Source organism: Esox lucius, chromosome 22 (genome assembly GCF_011004845.1).
Source record: "Esox lucius isolate fEsoLuc1 chromosome 22, fEsoLuc1.pri, whole genome shotgun sequence".
Lineage (NCBI taxonomy): Eukaryota > Metazoa > Chordata > Actinopteri > Esociformes > Esocidae > Esox > Esox lucius.
The window spans coordinates 22,250,907-22,265,708 of record NC_047590.1 but is presented as its reverse complement, the minus strand read 5'-3'; the positions used below and the strand labels follow the sequence as shown (position 1 = coordinate 22,265,708).

Genomic DNA, 14,802 nt, shown 5'->3' with positions numbered 1-14,802 from the left:
TGGACAGAATTTCTAGGCGCAGCCAGGGGCCGGAGGGTGTCAGGTTTGGGGACCACACAATTTCGTCTCTGCTCTTTTCGGATGATGTTGTTGTGTTGGCCCCTTCAAGTCCGGACCTTCAGCATGCACTTGGACGGTTTGCAGCCGAGTGTGAAGCGGTGGGGATGAAAATCAGTACCTCCAAATCTGAGGTCATGGTACTCAGTCGGAAAAGGGTGGCTTGCCCCCTTCAGGTTGGTGGAGAGTACTTGCCTCAAGTGGAGGAGTTTAAATATCTAGGGGTCTTGTTCACGAGTGAGGGAAGGATGGAATGGGAGATTGACAGACGGATCGGTGCAGCTTCTGCAGTAATGCAGTCGATGTATCGGTCTGTCGTGGTGAAGAAAGAGCTGAGCCGCAAGGCGAAGCTCTCGATTTACCGGTCAATCTACGTTCCTACTCTCACCTATGGTCATGAGCTTTGGGTCATGACCGAAAGGACAAGATCCCGGATACAGGCAGCCGAAATGAGCTTTCTCCGCAGGGTGGCTGGGCGATCCCTTAGAGATAGGGTGAGAAGCTCGGTCACCCGGGAGGAGTACAGAGTAGAGCCGCTGCTCCTCCACATCGAGAGGGGTCAGCTGAGGTGGCTTGGGCATCTGTTTCAGATGCCTCCTGAACGCCTTCCTGGGAAGGTGTTCCGGTCCCGTCCCACCGGGAGGAGACCCCGGGGAAGACCTAGGACACGCTGGAGGGACTATGTCTCCCGGCTGGCCTGGGAACGCCTCGGTGTCCCCCCGGAAGAGCTGGAGGAAGTGTCTGGGGAGAGGGAAGTCTGGGCATCCCTGCTTAGACTGCTGCCCCCGCGACCCGGCCCCGGATAAGCGGAAGATGATGGATGGATGGAATATATCTTACGAATTCGGCTGTGAAAGATTTATGTAAAATAGTCTGCATAATCCCTGTGAGTCCAGGTTGCGTCAGCAAACCAGCCAACCAAGACAGCTAGCTAGCTAGCTTAAAAAACGAAATAATACCGCCAGCCGAGTTTAGAAATCTAGACATGAAAGCCACTCAGCTGGTTACACAGCAGTTATAGTTAAATAACAATTTTCAAATCTTCAATTAATTCTCTGCCTATAATGCTCTGACTACTCCCGCATTGAATCCATGACTCTTCTGTCACCCAGGAAACACATGTGTGCAAAAGTCTTCGCTGAAGGAAAGGTTTTATGAAACTAAAATCACTGTCTGCCTGGTTTCATTAGATGACAACCATTTGTATGCAGATGGAGATCTATAGTCTACATAATCTTTGCTTTTAATCATTCCACTACTTTCATTAAGAAAAATTCAAACATGGTTAGTAATAAGACTATGAAGCCTTTGGCTGCTAGAAAATGGTTTAATATGAAAGTGCAAAACAACAAGCCAGCGCATGATGCAAAGTGAAACGTCGATATCCCTGCCCTCTGTAAAGTTGTCTGTTTTATGAAGGATCTGTAGGAAAGGAAGTAATTGTGATGTTATTTATAAGGACATGCATAGTATTTACTTATAATTGCATTTAAACTTAGCTACATTGTAATTTTCGAGGCCAACAACCCATCTAAGATAAGGTCAGTAGTGGCCAAAGCGTGTAACTGATGACGTCTTAATGGAGCCTGTAATTGACGCAACAATTATCACAACAGTGGATAAGATTGTGACATTGTGATATGGATTCATTTTTCAATGAGACACATCTTCAGACAGTAATTTCTGAGGAATAATTTTCTTGCAATTTCCACTAGAGGATATGCATAGTCAGTCAATGTTCACTCTATAAAGTGGGTCTAGGGATTAGATGTATTTTTGATAACATCAGGTCTTGGATTGGGGAAATCATAATCATATAGGTAAATAAACTATTTGTTTTTTAACTGACCTTTGAAATTATAACCTCCTTACCAGAACGAGGAAGAAAACCGAACAACATCCCTCCATTTCTACTGCTTTGGCAGTCCAGGAGTCTGGGGAGGACAATTCTGAGGAGACCTCCCACTTGTCTGCCTGCCACATCATTTGCCAGCCAGGATCCTTGCCTAACAGCCCAGAGAAAAACCAGGAGGACATGCATTGACAGAAACCATTACATACAGAAGTCCTGTACCCTTCCTGGTCTGGTGGCTGATCGTGTGGAGCCTTGCCTGCTTACTCAGGGCATTCCCCAGAATACCTGCAAAATGCCACAGGTCATTGATGAAAGCCAGGAACGTTGAGCCATCAGGCCGCGCTCAACACTCCCTGGTCTTGTGGTTGAAAGTGTGGAGACTTGCCCGCCAATTCAAGGCGTGACCCAGAAGACCTGCAAAATGCCACTGGTCTTTGACAATAGCCATAACCATCAATCCATCAGGCCTCCCTCGGCCCTCCCTTGTCTGTTGGCTGAAAGCCTGGAGCCTTGCCCACTCACTCTGGAAAGGCCTCACAAGACCCACAAGGTTGTATGGGTCTCAGAGAAAGGCCAAGACCAACCATTCAGTAGGTCACCCGCTAACCTCCCTAGTGTTGTAACTCCCAGGCTGGATCCTCACCTGCCTACTCAAAGCAGGCTCGACAAGGCTAGCAAGGTTTCAACCGTCCTCCCATGCCTCCCAGCTGCCAGCCTACCCACTCAGAGCAGGCCCCCTGGGATCCACAAGGCTCCTCAATCTGTCCAGTCTCTGAAGTTGCCGGAGATGCCTGCCTCTCAAATGGAGCATACCCCATTTAAAAAAAACATGGTCCAAGAGCAAGACAGGGAGTTATGATACCATCCTTACTTCACACCCAGGACTCTGCTCCTTGTTATTGAAGCTGATGACCAAATGGTCATCCAAGACGTCCTCATCTCCACCTCACCTCCCCCGCAAAACAAGAAGTCATCAGGCTGGAGGATTCACTTTAAGTGAGTCCTGAGCGTGGCTCTCTCTTCCAGTCAAGGAATCACTCCCTCTACCCACTAAGATAAAGAGCTTGGTAAGCACACATGCTATTTCAAACCAAACACTGCCCCATTTTAGATGTAGCTGTTTAATGTTGTTTAGGGAATCTCAACATATTTACCATCTGGACTGCAGGTCATCTGGCCTCACTATCTAGACCAAAAGCCACACCAGGGTACGACCAGAGGGGAAGGACTGGAGTCATGGCGTCTATTTCAACGTTTTATATGTAGGTGGGACAACAGGTAGGTCTATTTGCTAAATCTTTAATTTCAACTACTCGCCTTTTTCTACGTACAAAGATATTTTTATTTTTCTGCATGCAAGCATCTAGGTTAAATGTCACATCCCTCATGCACTTTGTTTTTTTTACATGTTGAGTGAATCCATCTGTAACATCATCACACCATCCAAACCTATGTTCCTTTAATAGCGACACAACTTTCAGAGAAAAAAAGGTTAGACACATCATCAGGCTTCAGCTACATAGTCCTACAAGGGTCTTAATGATTTTACTTGTGTCCTGCTATTCTCTGGATACCTCTTCATGCCAGGACCATATAAAGTAGGACATTAACAGCTAAGAGCCAAGAGAAGAACATGCTGGAAGTAGAAGTATTTTGGCAGACTGCTAGGTTGGTCCACCACCTTGTGGTGGACACAAGAACTGTTTGTTGGTATTTTCATCAAGTAAAATGGTTCTCATTCATGGGCCAAAACAGTTCCCTGTTTTGTTCGTTTTTTCAACTACTATATCATACAGTTGTGTTATGACCTGAACAAAAGAAAACAAAAGTGGTACTGTATGTTATGAATTTTAGGGTTTATTAACACAAATTTGGAGTGCTTAAATACTAGGTTACATCATTAGGTCATCTTTGCATATCTTATTAATTGGGGTATACTTGTGGAGTCAATTTCACACCATATGTATTGAATTCCAGTATATATATATATATATATATATATATATATATATATATATATATACACACATTTGCAACAGAATTTTTTAAGTACACAATCGTGTACTTAAAATATTCAGTTGCAAACGTAAACATAATGTTTTCAAACTAAAGTGAAGCATTGGTAGTTGAAATCTAATACAAAATGATGGAATTGAAACCAGTTGGTAACAGAAAGATTATCAATAACAAAAGAACATGATGGGAAAGCAAATCATTTTAAAATGAGACAAAAGCCTTTATTTAAAAGCAAGTAGACATGATTATAAAACAAATGCTCGAATATACCAAGTCGTCTGCAGTTAATATCTTTTGTTACAATACTTAAATCATCCCTTTTACCATGTTTTTCTTGGCACTCAAGATTTCTTGGTTGTGAATTTTTCCACAAATTTTATGTGAAGGGCGAGGTTTTAAAGGAGTACTACATGCGTCTCCATTGGTTCACTTATTTTGGATTGGCTGTTGATCCTAACAGTCGATGAGCATGTCATTTTTCACGCTGATCCATAAAAATATGTGCCATTTCATAGAGTTCCTTGGGTTTTAATACGGTACCAACAAAAGTATTAGTATGGCAACCAAAAATAGAGATATTAAATGCAAAACCTCAACCAAAACGAATTGTGTTCAGTGAAAAACAAATCGATAATAAAATAATGTGAAATGAAAAAACAAATTATTTCTGACCAGGGAATCATTTTCATTGATAATGACATTGCAAATTGCTGGACAATAACCATTACTGAAAGACACCAATAAGAAGATACTTACTTGGGCCAAGAAACACCAGAAATAGACATTAGACTGGGGGAAATCTATCCTTTGTTCTGATGAGTCAAATCTTTATTTATGTTTGTTCCAATCGCTGTGTCTTTTTGAGACGCAGAGTGGGTGAAAAATGATTTCCGCATGTGTGGTTCCCATGATGAATCAATGGAGGCAGAGGGGTGATTTTCTGGGGGAGCTTTGCTGGTGACACTCTCTGTTATTTATTTAGAATTCAAGGCACCCTCAACCAGCATGGCTACCCGAGCATTCTGCAGCAATACACCACCACCCATCTGGTTCGCGTTTAGTGGGCTATCATTTGTTTTTGAGCAAGACAAGTTACTAAAACCTCAAGGCTGTGTAAGGGCTATTGGAAAAATAAAGAAACTGATGATGCTGCATCAGATGACCTGGTCTCCACAATTAACTAACCTAAACCCAGTTGAGAGTTTGGGATGAGCCAACAAGCCCTCACTATTTTGGGGAATTCTTTCAAGACCGTTGGAAAATATTTGACGTGAATAACTCATAATGCTGGTTGAATGCCAAGAGTGTGCAAAGATGTCATCAAGGCAAAGGGTAGCTATTTTGAAGAATCTACAATATAAATGTATTTTGATTTGTTTAGCACTTTTTGGTTAGAACATGATTCCATTTGTGTTATTTCATAGTTTTGATGTCTTCACTATTATTCTACATGGAGGAAAATAGTAAAAATAAAGAAATACCTTTTGTAATGAGTAGGTGTGTCCAAACATTTGACTGGTACTGTGTGTATTGGTCAAAATGTAGGAGAGATATCACTGAGTAAACCCTTGACAATAATGCTAAACATGTGCATTTACTGCATATAGGTAGATTAACCAATATTTCTTGAAAATATCCAGAAACAACTGTGCTTTATGATTTGAATGATTTGGCATGTCCATGTCATAGCTACCATAGCAACCATGTCCATGTCATCACAACTAACTGTTACACATTATTTTCAGATTTTACATTCAAATTAATGAATCATTTTACATTTCCACACAATATATCATGGTTATTCATCCTTATTGTATACTTGAAGAACTGTAACTTAGGTAACACAATTATTGTGTTCAAGAAACATGGTAACATTTCCACAAAGTCTTAATAGGTTTCCTCAATAAAAGCTTAAAATATAACCTTGGTGGAAACTTAAGGGGAAAAAATGTATAATAAATACTGTATTGAAATTATATTTGCAGCAAACCTAACTGAACTTGTTACTAGCGAATTCTGACATAGAGGCACAGTCCGTTTGACACAGATCAGTGTTAATCGATAAGTCTCAATTAAACAGGAATTTGTGGAGGAAGAAAGGATGACATTTTGCATTCAAAAAAATCATATTAACTGCATCAAGAAGAATCAAACCTGTGACCATGTGAACAGCAGTCTGGAGCAATATGGGTGTTGTTGCATTCCGATTTGAAAAGAGCTTGATCAAACAAAGCTTTGGACATCATCGATCATGTGATAGTATACCTTTCAGTTTTAGTCTAATTTCTATAGTTTGAATAATGATTAAGCCATTTTCATCAACAAAATGCCCTTATGTTTTCGTTTCATTTTATTCCAATCACAGTTATTGCCTCATTAACCTATAGTAGCCAAAACAGATCACCATATCAAATAAGGCTAATTGGACATATCATAATGTTTTGCTTACAATGTTCATATTGCCTATAATATGGCCTATTAGTGAAAATCCAGAAAATCACATTGTATGATTTTTAAATAATTAATTTGCATTTTATTGCATGACATAAGTATTTGATCACCTACCAACCAGTAAGAATTCCGGCTCTCACAGACCTGTTGGTTTTTCTTGAAGAAGCCCTCCTGTTCTCCACTCATTACCTGTATTAACTGCACTTGTTTGAACTCATTACCTGTATAAAAGACACCTGTCCACATATTCAATCAAACAGACTCCAACCTCCCCACAATGGCAAAGACCAGAGAGCTGTGTAAGGACATCAGAGATAAAATTGTAGACCTGCACAAGGCTGGGATGGGCTACAGGACAATAGGCAAGCAGCTTTGTGACAAGGCAACAAATGTTGGCCCAATTATTAGAAAATGGAAGAAGTTCAAGATGACGGTCAATCTCCCTCAGTCTGGGGCTCCATGCAAGATCTCACCTCGTGGGGCATCAATGATCATGAGGAAGGTGAGGGATCAGCCCAGAACTACATGGCAGGACCTGGTCAATGACCTGAACAGAGCTGGGACACACTACGCCGTCATGGATTAAAAACCTGCAGCGCACACAAGGTCCCCCTGCTCAAGCCAGCGCATGTCCAGGACCGTCTGAAGTTTGCCAATGACCATCTGGATGATCCTGAGGAGGAATGGGAGAAGGTCATGTCGTCTGATGAGACAAAAATAGAGCTTTTTGATCTAAACTCCACTCGCCGTGTTTGGAGGAAGAAGAAGGATGAGTTCAACCCCATGAACACCATCCCAACCGTGAAGCATGGAGGTGGAAACATCATTCTTTGGGGATGCTTTACTGCAAAGGGGACAGGACAACTGCACCGTATTGAGGGGAGGATGGATGGGGCCATGTATCACGGAACTTGGCCAACAATCTTCTTCCCTCAGTAAGAGCATTGGAGATGGGTCGTGGCTGGGTCTTCCAGCATGACAATGACCCAAAACACACAGCCAGGGCAACTAAGGAGTGGCTCAGTAAGAATCATCTCAAGGTCCTGGAGTGGCCTAGCCAGTCTCCAGACCTGAACCCAATAGAAAATCTTTGGAGGGAGCTGAAAGTCTGTATTGCCCAGCGACAACCTTGAAACCTGAAGGATCTGGAGAAGGTCTGTATGGAGGAGTGGGCCAAAATCCCTGCTGCAGTGTGTGTAAACCTGGTAAAAAACGACAGGAAACGTATGATCTCTATAATTGCAAACAAAGGTTTCTGTACCAAATATAAAGTTCTGCTTTTCTGATGTATCAAATATTATGTCATGCAATAAAATGCAAATGAATTACTTAAAGATAATACAAAGTGATTTTCTGGATTTCTTTGAACGCAATATGTCATCCTTTCTTCCTCCACAAATACCTGTTTAATTGAGGTTGTTTTAGATTCCGTCACTCACAGTTGAAGAGTACCTATGATATAAATTACCTTCCCCTCACTCGTGAACCAGACCCCTAGATACTTAAACTCCTCCACTTGAGGCAGGCACTCTCCACCAACCTGAAGTGGGAAAGCCACCCTTTTCCGACTGAGGACCATGGCCTCGAATTTGGAGGTACTGATTCTCATCCCCACCGCTTCACACTCGGCTGCAAACCGTCCCAGTGCATGCTGAAGGTCCGGGTTTGAAGGGGCCAACATGACAACATCATCCGCAAAGAGCAGAGACGAAATTGTGTGGTCCCCAAACCTGACACCCTCCGGCCCCTGGCTGCGCCTAGAAATTCTGTCCATAAAAATTACGAACAGAACCGGCGACAAAGGGCAGCCCTGCCGGAGTCCAACATGCACTGGGAACTAGTTTGACTTACTGCCGGCAATGCGGACTAAGCTCCTGCTTCGGTCGTACAGGGACCTGACAGCCCTTAGCAAAGGACCCAGGACCCCATATTCCCGAAGCCCCCTCCAAAGGATACTATCGACCGTATTCTCCTCTCCAGTACCCTGGCATAGACTTTCCTGAAAAGTGTGATCCCCCTGTAGTTGGAACACACCCTCTGGTCCCCCTTCTTAAAAAGAGGGACCACCACCCCGGTCTGCCATCCCAGAGGCACTATCCCCGACCGCCACGCGAAGTTGCACAGGCGTGTCAACCAAGACAGCCCCACAACATCCAAAGACTTGAGGTACTCAGGGCGGATCTCATCCACCCCCGGTGCCTTGCTAGCAAGGAGTTTCTTGACTACCTCTGTGACTTCAGCCTGGGTGATGGACAAGTCCACCTCTGAGCCCTCATCCTCTGCTTCCTCAATGGAAGACGTGACGGCGGGATTGAGGAGATCCTCGAAGTACTCCTTCCACCGCCCGATGACATCCCCAGTTGAAGTCAACAGCTGCCCACCTCTACTGTAAACAGCGTTGGTAGGGCACTGTTTCCCCCTCCTGAGGCGCTGGACGGTTTGCCAGAATCTCTTCGAGGCCAGCCGATAGTCCATCTCCATGGCCTCACCGAACTCCTCCCAGGCCCGAGTTTTTGCCTCCACAACCACCCGGGCTGCAGTCCGCTTGGCCTGCTGGTACCCGTCAGCTGCCTCAGGAGTCCCACAAGCCAACCAGACCTGATAGGACTCCTTCTTCAGCTTGACGGCATCCCTTACTTCCGATGTCCACCACCGGGTTCGGGGATTGCCGCCTCGACAGGCACTGGAGACCTTATGGCCACAGCTCAGAGCGGCCGCTTCGACAATGGCGGTGGAGAACATGGTCCACTCAGACTCAATATCTCCAGCCTCCCTTGGGATCTAGTCGAAGCTCTGCCGGAGGTGGGAGTTAAAGATCTCTCTGACAGGAGACTCGGCCAGACGTTCCCAGCAGACCCTTACAGTATGCTTGGGTCTGCTGAGTTTGTCCAGCTTCCTCCCCCGCCATCGGATCCAACTCAACACCAGGTGGTGATCAGTTGACAGCTCCGCCCCTCTCTTCACCCGAGTGTCCAAGACATACGGCCGCAGGTCACATGAAACGACAACAAAGTCGATCATCAACCTACGGCCTAGGGTGTCCTGGTGCCACGTGCACTGATGGACACCCTTATGCTTGAACATGGTGTTCGTTATGGACAAACTGTGACTAGCACAGTAGTCCAATAACTGAACACCGCTCGGGTTCAGATCAGGGGGGCCATTCCTCCCAATCACGCCATTCCAGGTGTCACTGTCGTTGCCCACGTGGGCGTTGAAGTCCCCCAGTAGAACGATAGAGTCCCCAGTCGGCGCACTCCCAGAGACTCCAAGAAGGTCGGGTACTCAGCACTTCCCTTCGGCCCGTAGGCACAAACAACAGTGAGAGACCTATCCCCGACCCGTAGGCGCAGGGAAACGACTCTCTTGTTCACCGGGGTAAACTCCAACACATGGCGTCAGAGCTGGGGAACTATAAGCAAACCCACACCAGCCCGCCGCCTCTCACCATGGGCAACTCCAGGGTGGTGAAGAGTCCATCCTCTCTCAAGGAGTGTGGTTCTAGAGCCCAAGCCATGCGTAGAGGTGATCCCGACTATCTCTAGTCGGAACCTCTCAACCTCACGCACGATCCCAGGCTCCTTCCCTGCCAGCGAAGTGACATTCCACGTCCCTAGAGCTAGTTTCTGTGTCCAGGGATCGGGTTGTCGAGGCCCCCGCCTTCGACTGCCGCCCGATCCTCTCCGCACCGACCCCTTATGGTCCCTCCTGTAGGTGGTGAGCCCACAGGAATGCGGCCCCATGTCTCTCCTTCGGGCTGAGCCTGGCCGGACCCATGGGGAAAGAATATGGCAGAATATGGCAATTAAATATGAATTTCCCACACCTGTGGCTTTTTAGATTGCAATTAGTGTCTGTCTATAAATAGTCAATGAGTTTGGTAGCTCTCATGTGGATGCACTGAGCAGGCAAGACACTGAGCGATGGAGAGCAGAAAAGAACTGTCAAAAGACCTGAGTAACAAGGTAATGGCACTTTATAAAGATGTAAAAGGGTATAAAAAGATATACAAAGCCTTGCAAATGCCAGTCAGTGCAAGAGGAATTGTTCAGGATACAAAGAAAAACCCACATGTGACCTCAGGAGAAATACAGGCTGCTCTGGAAAAGGACGGTGTGGTTGTTTCAAAGAGCACAAAACAACAATAGTACAGAAAGAAGCCTTTATTGCGTCAATGCCACAAAAAAGCTTAGTTACAATATGCCAGACAACACCTTGATTTTGGCACACTGTAATTTGGAGTGACAAGACTAAAATGGAGCTTTATGGTCACAACCAAAAGAGTTATCAATCAATCAATCAAATGACGAAATTGTGTGGTCCCCAAACCTGACACCCTCCGGCCCCTGGCTGCACCCTCCGGCCCTCTTTTTACATTAGCAGTTGTCACAAAGTGCTTTTACAAAACACCAGGCCTTAAACCCCAAGGAGCAAACAAGAACAGTGTTGAATTTCAGTAGCTAGAAAAAATTACCTAAGAAGACCGAAATTTAGCAAGAAACCTAGAGAGGAACCAGGCTCAGAAGGGTGACCAGTCAACTTCTGGCTGTGCCGGGTGAACATATTAAGAGTATACAAGTTAACATATTTAGAGTACAAGAAGGGGGGTGGGGGGGGCTTAACAAGGCCTATAGTGAACAGAATTAGTCAAGTTAGTCAAGAGAGTCATGGAGCTAGTTATTGGATAGTAGTCGTAGAACAGTAATAGAGTCATTGAAGACAATCATTTTGTGTTGGTTAGCTATTATTTTAGTCTTCCAAACAATAGGTAATTTGAGAAGACAAGGTAATTATTAAGAGTTTCGTTCATGGAAAAGATAATAGGATTGTGTATTAGATAGCAATGGAGAATACAGTGGTAAGAACAAGTATTTGATACACTGCCGATTTTGCAGGTTTTCCCACTTACAAAGCATGTAGAAGTCTGTAATTTTTATCATAGGTACTCTTCAACTGTGAGTGATGGAATCTAAAACAAAAATCTAGAAAATCACATTGTATGATTTTTAAGTAATTAATTTGCATTTTATTGCATGAAATAAGTATTTGATACCTCAGAAAAGCATAACTTAATATTTGGTACAGAAACCTTTGTTTGCAATTACAGAGATCATACGTTTCCTGTAGTTCTTGACCAGGTTTGCACACACTGCAGCAGGGATTTTGGCCCACTCCTCCATACAGACCTTCTCCAGATCCTTCAGGTTTCGGGGCTGTCGCTGGGCAATACAGACTTTCAGCTCCCTCCAAAGACTTTCTATTGGGTTCAGGTCTGGAGACTGGCTAGGCCACTCCAGGACCTTGAGATGCAACCACTCCGTAGTTGCCCTGGCTGTGTGTTTTGGGTCGTTGTCATACTGGAAGACCCAGCCACGACCCATCTTCAATGCTATTACGGAGGGAAGGAGGTTGTTGGCCAAGATCTCGCAATACATGGCCCCATCCAATGCAACAACACCCGCATTGCTCCAGACTGCTGTTCACATGGTCACAGGTTCGATTCTTCCTGATGCAGTTAATAAGATTTTGTTGAACGCAAAATGTCATCCTTTCTTCCTCCAAAAATTCCTGTTTAATTGAGGTTACTCTTTTCAATAATCTTAATTATTCATTCATTCTTACCATTACTTCGAATACAACTCATCTGAGTTGGGCCTCTCATTAAATGCGTATACTCCTTTACAGATGCGTCTTCACATTCACAGATCTATCTAGGCATTTACAGATTTGTCCACACATTTACAAATCTAAATACACTTGCTAATCTGAATACAGATCTTGACATGTTTTTACAACTACAATTCTGATTACGCACATACAGAACCTGAATACATGTTTGCAGACTCCTGTACACATTTACAAAACTCGGTACACATTTTGAGATTCTTGGTACACATTTAATCTAATTAAGCACATACAGATTGAGATACAGTTACAAAACTCTCCACTCACATTTGCAAATAGTTTTGCTCAGAGGCGTTGCTAGGATCACAATACATTCGGGGCATAGCCATTTGAATTGTAAACGTTTATTGCCTTAAAATAGTAAAAGGTAGGGGAAGACGTGTGGTCTGAATTCTTGTAGATTTGTGTTGACTGACACAATCATGCCGTTCGCTTGCCAGACTCCAATCTTTATACTAATTATCTGAATAATTATTTTAGGCAAATGGATTTTAAAATCAAATCCTGTAAAATGATATAAAAATACAAACATGATTATAGTGAAGATGAAACACCAGTAAAAATAATTATTTTGATTAAATCAAAATTAAATCAAAAGCCAAAATCACAGATTTCTGCTGTTTTGAAATCGTACATGTTAAAATTGTGATTTCAATATGATTTTGATTAATCGTGTTGCACTACTCTTCTTATTGCCCTTAGAATAATGATACCATAAATGTGCTGCCATAATCAGATGCTAACAACGATCAGCGTTTTTTCATTTGCGTTTTTTTATAAACAATATCATATTTTTTGAGGGCTTTAACACATGATCGGAATTACAGATGAATTACAGATGAATAGAGCAGTGGCAATATATATATATATATATACATACATACATAATCAGTATATAAGCTGGCGAACAGAAAATCAAATCAATCAGTTGTCATAAAAAGTATTTTTTACATCAGCAGTTGACACAAAATTGGGGGCTATAGTCCCGGTTGCCTAGGCCTAACGATGCCCATGGTTTTGCTACAATAATCTTAAAAAAAAAATTGTGTCAACTGCTGATGTAAAAAATACTTTTTATGACAATTGATTGATTTGATTTTCTGTTCGCCAGCCTATATACTGATTTATAGCTTGTGACGTTAGCTACCTATACATTTAATGGCAATTGTTGCCTGAAAATAACGTTTATTTGTCTTTGTGTCACGGCTTCCGATCCCCCAGCGCCCTCAGCTGGTCAGCTGCAGCTCCGGTGGTCAGCTTCACCAGCCTTCTAGGTGCCATCGCTCCCATTCATCATCACCCAGTCTGTTAATTGTCTTGTCCCCATCATCACACCTGGTTCCCATTATCTCATCTGTGAGTGTGTGTGTGTGTGTGTGTGTGTAGGTCTCTTCTGCCCCTCATTCTGTATTCATCAATGTTAAATGTTACATGTATTCTTTCTATGTGGACATTGCACCTTGCATTTCCATTACCCATGTATGCGTTCTTCTTTCAATGTGGACATTACCACTTGTATTCTACGAATGCAGAAGCGTTTTTCTGAAATGACTGGAATAAAACTTTACTTCCAAATACAAGACCCGGTGCCTTGTTTCTCCTACAGTACAATACATGACATTATGTAATAAAACATTTGCAATTGAGTCATTTAGCAGACACATTTTCTTACCCAGAGCGACTTACAGAAAGTGTATACATTTTAAAATAGCAAGGTGAATCAACGACACAGTTTATTAGTGCATTAGTGCATAGTGCATAAGTGCATCCTAATCAATGAATGAATCATGGCAAAAGTCTGTGCTGGAAAGAAGACCATAAATTCATTAAAAAAAGTTCACAAAAGACAACAGGTGCCAGTGGAACCTCTGTTGAACTATTTTAGGTACTCTGTGAAAATGGGAGTTTTCAGATGTTTTTTTTAAATAGGCAGAGACTGTGCTATTCTGTCCTTCAAAGGGAAGCTGATTCCATCATTGAGGTTCCAGGATAGTGGGCAAAGAAGTGGTGTCACAATTCAGGGGCAGGACATGAGGCGCAGATAGGACATCCCTATAATGCTACTTCTTGTCAATACAACAAAGGAAACAAACAAAGGCGCAGTACAAACCAGAATTGAAGCGCAGCAAACACAGACCGCTAACTCAAAAAAATTACAAACTGAAAGGCAAACAGAACAACTTAAATAGGGTCCCAATTAGAGACAACAAGACGCAGCTGTCTCTAACTGGGGAGAACCGAATACAATTTAGAAAGGAATAATTACTGTTATGGATGTGACATTGTGCAAACATTTTTGTTTCATATATGAGAGATGAATTAAGCAAATGTCCTTATAATTCATATATTGTCATCTAAAAATGTTGTTTAAAATGGCACAAATGTGCAAAGAATATTTATTTATATTCAAAGTTATTTATTGGAAATAGTTTTTTCATGCTCAGGTTGACCTTACAGCGGAATTGCTCTTAACACTTATGAACAGTAATATAATATGTGAGCTTGTTTATACAACGATCTGTAGTGATGGCCAAACGAGGCTTCATTACCGGTCTTCCAGCAGCAGGATATTATGCTAGCAGCGCTAACTCAGATTTTCTTTTTCAAAATAAAAGCCATCATTGAAATATATAAGGCAATCTAGTCTGTCAATCTAGTCTGTCATTTTCTGTTTAATGTCTGTTCCAATGTTGTTCTTTCTTGTTCTTTATTACAGACTAGATTGTTAACTATATGAC

At 42.8% G+C, this 14,802-nt stretch overlaps 1 long non-coding RNA gene across 1 annotated transcript; it reads left to right on the top strand.

The window, feature by feature from the left end:
• The first annotated feature begins 2,396 nt into the window (after positions 1-2,396).
• LOC109615326 lies at positions 2,397-13,557 on the top strand. The gene is made up of 3 exons (XR_002196315.2): positions 2,397-2,979; positions 3,081-3,190; positions 13,286-13,557. It is a non-coding gene; the product is annotated as an uncharacterized LOC109615326 (long non-coding RNA).
• The last annotated feature ends 1,245 nt before the right edge of the window (positions 13,558-14,802 follow it).